General features: G+C 38.9%; 1 pseudogene; it reads left to right on the forward strand.

Annotated features, from left to right (window-relative positions):
• The first annotated feature begins 718 nt into the window (after positions 1-718).
• LOC108305322 lies at positions 719-2901 on the forward strand (annotated as a pseudogene).
• The last annotated feature ends 3232 nt before the right edge of the window (positions 2902-6133 follow it).

Below are 6133 nucleotides of genomic sequence, written 5' to 3' on the forward strand. Positions count from 1 at the left end.
TTTCAAAACATCCTTTTTAGGATCTTCACATCATATGGCCAAATTATCTTTCTTTTGATGGTGAGAAAATTAAAAATCTATTCTTTTAGCAATTTTGAAATATACAATACATTATTAACTGTGGTCACCATGCAGTGCAATAGATCACTAAAACTTATTCCTCCAGTCTAAATGAAACTTTGTATCCTTTGATCAAAATCTTCCCTTTTCCCATCCATTCCCCTTACCCTAGCCTTTGGCAACCACCTTTCTACTCTGTTTCTACCAGACTGACTTCTTTAGATTCTGCATATAAATGGGATCTTGCAGCATTTGTCTTTTGGTTCCTGGCTTATTTGTCTTCGCATAATGTCCTCCAGTTCCATCCATGTTGCTGAAAATGACAGCATTTTCTTTTTTTAAAGGGTTTACAGTATTCCACTTTATGTATATGTATGAGTGCGTGCTCATCAAAAGACAAAATTAAGAAAATAGCAAAACACAACACATTTGCAACACAAATATCTGACAAATTACTTTTATCCAGAGTATATTAGGAAACTCTTAAAACTCAATAATAAAAAGACAATAACCTCTTTGGAAAACTGTACAAAAGACTTGAATAGACAATTCAAAGGAAGACATATGGGCTCCGAGTCCACCCTGTACAGCCTTGGTAGCCCATGCATGTAGGATAGTCCCACCCCAACTTACTCTCTTAGTACTTGTCAGGCTTTTGTTTTCAAGATGCCTGAGGAAGTGCACCATGAAGAGGAGAAGATGGAGACTTTTGCCTTTCAGGCAGAGGTTGCCCAACTCAGGTCTGTCATTATCAATATCTTCTATTCCAAAAAGCAGATTTTCCTTCAAGGGTTTATTTCTAATGCTTCTGATACCTTGGACAAGATTCCGTACAAGAGCCTGACAGGCAGTTACAGGTTGGACAGTGGTAAAGAGCTGAAAATCGACATCATGCCCAACGATCAGGAATGCACCCTGACTTTGGTGGACACAGACATTGGCATAACAAAGCTGATTTGATAAATAATTTGGGAACCATTGCCAAGTCTGATACTAAAGGATTTATGGAGGCTTTTCAAGCTGGTGGAGACATCTCCATGATTGTCAATTTGGTGTTGGCTTTCATTCTGCCTGTCTAGTGGCAGAGAAAGTGGTTGTGATCACAAAGCACAATGAAGATGAACAGTGAAACTGGGAGTCTTCTGGTGGGGGTTCCTTCACTGCATGTGCTGACCATGGCGGGGGCACCAAAATGATTCTCCACCTTAAAGAAGACCAGACAGAGTACTTAGAAGAGAGACAGGTCAAAGATGCAGTGAAAAAGCACTCACAGTTCATAGGCTATCCCATCACCCTTTATCTGAGTAAGGAAAGAAAGAAGGAAATCAGTGATAATGAGGCAGAGGAAGGGAAAGGCAAGAAATAATAGGAAGATAAAAGCAAAGAGGAAAAGCCCAAGATTGAAAATGTGGGTTCAGATGAGGAGGATGACAGTGGTAAGGATAAGAAAAAGAAAACAAAGAAGATCAAGGAGAAATACATTGATCAGGAGGAACTAAACAAGACCAAGCCTATTTGGACAAGAAGCCATGATTACATCACCAGGAGTATGGAGAATTCAGTAACAGCCCACTAATGACTGTGAAGACCACTTGGTAGTCAAGCACTTCTCTATAGAAGGTCAGCTGGAATTCAGGGAATTGCTATTCATCCCTTGTCAGGCTTCTTTTGACTTATTTGAGAACAATAAGAATAAAGACACCATGAAACTCTATGTCCTTCATGTGTTCATCGTACACTGCTGTGATCAGTTGATACTGGAGGATCTCAACTTTATCTGTGGTATGGTTGACTCTGAGGATCCACCCCTGAACATTTGAGAAATGCTCCAACAGAGCAAAATCTTGAAAGTCATTCACAAAAGCATTGTTAAGTAGTGCCTTGAGCTCTTCTCTGAGTTGGCAGAAGACAAAGAGAATTACAGAAAATTCTGAGGCATTCTCTAAAAATCTAAAGTTTGGAATCTTCAAGGATTCCCCTACCTGGTGACACCTGCCTGAGCTGCTGCACTTTCACACCTCCCAGTCTGGAGATGGGTTGACATCTGTGTCAGAACATGTCTTTCACATGAAGGAGACACGGAAATCCATCTACTGCATTACTGGTGAGAGCAATGAACAGGTGGCCAGCTCTGCTTTCGTGGAGTGAGTGCAGAAGCAGGGTTTTGAGGTAGTGTATAAGACCGAGCCCAGTGATGAGTATTACATGCATCACCTCAAGGAGTTTGATAGGAAGAGCCTATTCTCAGTTACCAGGGAGGGTCTGGAGCTACCTGAGGGTGAGGAGAGAAGAAGAAAATGAAAGAGTGCAAGGTGAATCTTAAGAACATCTTCAAGCTCATGAAAAAAATCTTGGATGAGAAGGTGACAGCTTCCAATAGGCTTGAGTCTTCACCTGCTGCATTGTGACCAGCATCTATGGCTGGACAGCCAATATGGAGCAGATTGTGAGAGCCCAGGCACTTTGGGACAATTCTATGATGGGTTACATGATGGCCAAAGGGCACCTGGAGATCATTGTGACCACCCCATTGTGAAGATGTTGTGGCAGAAGGCTGAGGCAGAAAAAATAACAACAAGGCTGTCAGGGACTGGGTGCTGCTGCTGTTGGAAACCAAGCTGCTCTTCTGGCTTCTCCCTTGAGGATCCTCAGACCCACTCCAACCACATCTACTGCATGATCAAGCTAGGTCTAGGTATCGATGAAGATGAAGTGACAGCAGGGGAACCCAGTGCTACTGTTCCTGATGAGATCCCCCCATTTGAGGGCAATGAGGATGTGTCTCATATGGAAGAAATAGATCGGGAGTTCATGCTTGGAAACCTTGTGCCCTCTGTGTAGTGTCCTCAGGGCTCCCACCACAGCCTTAAGTGGCCCTGTCCCAGCTGTCTCGCTCTGATGATGCCTAGTGTTTTTTTGCTCCCATCTTTGTATCTAAGCCAGGAAACAGGGGCATCAAGCCCCATTTCCTCTTTCATTTGACAACAGGATTTGATGTTGTATATTGTGGGGGGGGCTTGTTTATTTTGTTCTGAAACTAATCTATGCAAAATAAAGAAGATGCCATTTTATACAAAAAAAGAAGAAGACATATGAATAGCCAGTAAGCAAATGAAAAGGTGCTCAACATGTTAGTTATCAGGAAAGTACAAATTCAAACCAAAGTAAGATACTACTTTATACTCACTAGAATGGTTAAAACTAAAGATGATAATACCAAATGTTGGCCCAGAGGTGGAGCATGGACTTTTATACATTGCTGATTGCAAAACAGTGCGACCACGTGGGGAAATGGTTCAGTAGTTTTATTCATTTTTCTAAATAAAAACAAATATATCTTAACCTAAGGCATAGGAATTATACTACTAGATATTTACACAGAATAAATGAAATGAGTTGTAAGAATTGGTTATGCATTCTTGGTAGTATTGCAGCTATTTTCTGTCACCCGGTAATTTGCCTTTCTTGGTCTCGGTATGCCTTTAGATAAACAGGAATTCTTACTTTTAGAGTAGTCGTACTATTAGTCTTTCTTTTTACAGTTAATGCTTTTTATGTCCTGATAAAGCGTACATCCATGAAATGACATAAAAAGCAAAAACTGGAAACAACCCAAATGCCTATCAACAATTTAATGGATAAACAAACTGTGGCATTTTAACATAAATACAATAATAATGAAATGCTGATACAACAACATAGATTAATTCTCAAAGCATTGTACTGAGCAAGAGAAACAAGGTACCAAAGAATTCATGCTGAGTGATTCTATTTCTATGAAGTTCTAGAATAACCAAAACTAAACTATAGTTATAGAAACAAGGCGGCAGAGACTGTGATGAACTGACTAGAACGAACATGGAGATGATGGGGGATAGGAATACTCTAAATCTAGATTGGAGTGGTAGCTACACAGATGTATGCATTTGTCAAAACACTTCAAACTACATTTAAAATCTGTGCATTTTATAAGTAAATTGTATACCTTTTTAATACAATTTTTATTGTAAGTAAATTGTCTACCTTTACAATTTAAAAGTATGTTTAAGAAAAGCACACTTTTCTTTCTTAGAGAAATAAGGAAAAGAAAAAAAAAAGCACTTCTCCCCCCTCTATAGACACCTATGAGGACATGCAGTAATTGCATAAAAACCTTGAAGTCATGACATAAAAGTAGCATGATCAGAGCGAATCAGGCTCATAGAAATCATATAGTATTTCATCCAGTTTTTCAAGGCGTATGGGCATCTCCCTCTGGAATACATAAAGACATGCCCACAAGTAGTGAAAATTATTTTTGATTGCCCTATAGGAAACATCCAACTTGTAAAAGTTTCCAGAGATTTGTGTGTAGGTTCTGCACATGGTATCCAAGAAAGAGGGGCTTGGGACTGGGCAGACATTCACCCAGCTGAAGATTTGAAGAGAAATCAAGTGCCAAGCACTATTTAGCACAAGCTTTTTATTCTGCAGCCACTTAGTGAACAGTTATCAGCTAAATGACCACTTTCCTCTCTTAGGAGAAAGGGGACAAAATCCCTGAAGTGAAGCAGAGACAGGTGGGATTTCAGTGGCCCTTGCAGCATGACAGTTACATGGTTCTACGATTAGCCTTACACATGCCCAGCCTTAAGTGCACGCAGGAGCACTGTTCACATATTTTCAAGACTTCTCTGGAGGTCAATGTATTGGCTTTCAGCAAAATTTGGCACAGCAGAGAACAAGGTGTGCTGTGTTCTTAGCTACTTGAGAATTACAAACAGGTTTATGGTACAACAGGTCTGATTTGGAAACGACATAAAATGGAATGATCTGTAACTCTCATTAAAAACAGATATTAAGAAAATAACTGTTTGCCTACAGCCTTTGTCTTAAAGTTCGAATTTATCGAATACTCGTCATTATTTCTGCTTTACCACCAAGGCCCTGGGCCTTCTGTCAATGAGAGGCTCCTAATGCAGTCACATATGAGCAAGAGTATGATTAAGCAAAGGGCTGAGATGTGGAGCAGAGGGGATTCTTGGCATCTCTCTGCTGAAAGGCAATAGTCGACTCTTCTGGTAGAGACTTGCAGCTCATTTAAAATTGTTTTACTCCTGGAAAGTGTTATCTGAAACTCCTCCGCTGCCTCCAGCTACTTTTCTTGCTTTTGCAGATGTCTAGTGGCATTCTTGCAATACACTGTTCTTAGCCACCCACAAAAGACAAGCTCCAAATAACTACCATCTTCTTAAGTATTAGAACTGCCACCATACACCACAGATATGGAAAGTAATATGAGTAAATATTATGTATATAAAGAACTCTTGCAAATCAACAATGTAGCACAAACAGTCTAGAGAAACTGGGATATAATTTACAAAAGAAAAAATACAAATCTCTAATCAATATTAAATAGGTTCAGATGTCACTAGTGACCAATTTAAGCAAAAAACGAACTAGAACATTTTATGCCTTAGGTTGGTGATGATTTGGAAAATACGAGTATACGGCAAGATAAGTACTCGTATGCACTGTTAATAAAACTGTAATAGAATGGAAACCTTTTAGGGAAGCAATTTGGCAGTATGTACTAAGTGACTTAAAATATTTCATATCCTTTGAATTAGTCATTCTTCCAAGACACAGCCAAAAAAAAAAAAATAAGCATGTTTGTAGACAAGAATGTATGTACAGGGATGTTTATCAGAATTAGCCAAAGTTGGAAATCACATAAAGGCCTAATAAAACAGCAATGGTTAAACAATATATGACATATTATGGAATATTATAAATCCATTATAAATAATGTTCATGGATAGTATGAGAAAATATTCAAAAGACAATGTTAAGTGCAAAATAGGATAAGTGAGCAAATCTCTGAATGTATATTTCTCAGAAGAAGACTCAGAGGTTGGCAATTCTGTGAAAAGATGTCAGGATTCCAGAGCAGTCAGAAAAATATGAATAAAAATAAAAATGAGATACTGATTTACAGGTATCCTAATAGCAAAAACTTAGAAGAATATATGATACAAGGGGTCTATAATAAAGTGGGAAGACGGAGACTTGAATAACATTGGAAAGCAATGTG

This window comes from Cebus imitator, unplaced genomic scaffold (assembly GCF_001604975.1).
Source record: "Cebus imitator isolate Cc_AM_T3 unplaced genomic scaffold, Cebus_imitator-1.0 Scaffold62, whole genome shotgun sequence".
In the NCBI taxonomy this organism is placed as follows: Eukaryota; Metazoa; Chordata; class Mammalia; order Primates; family Cebidae; genus Cebus; species Cebus imitator.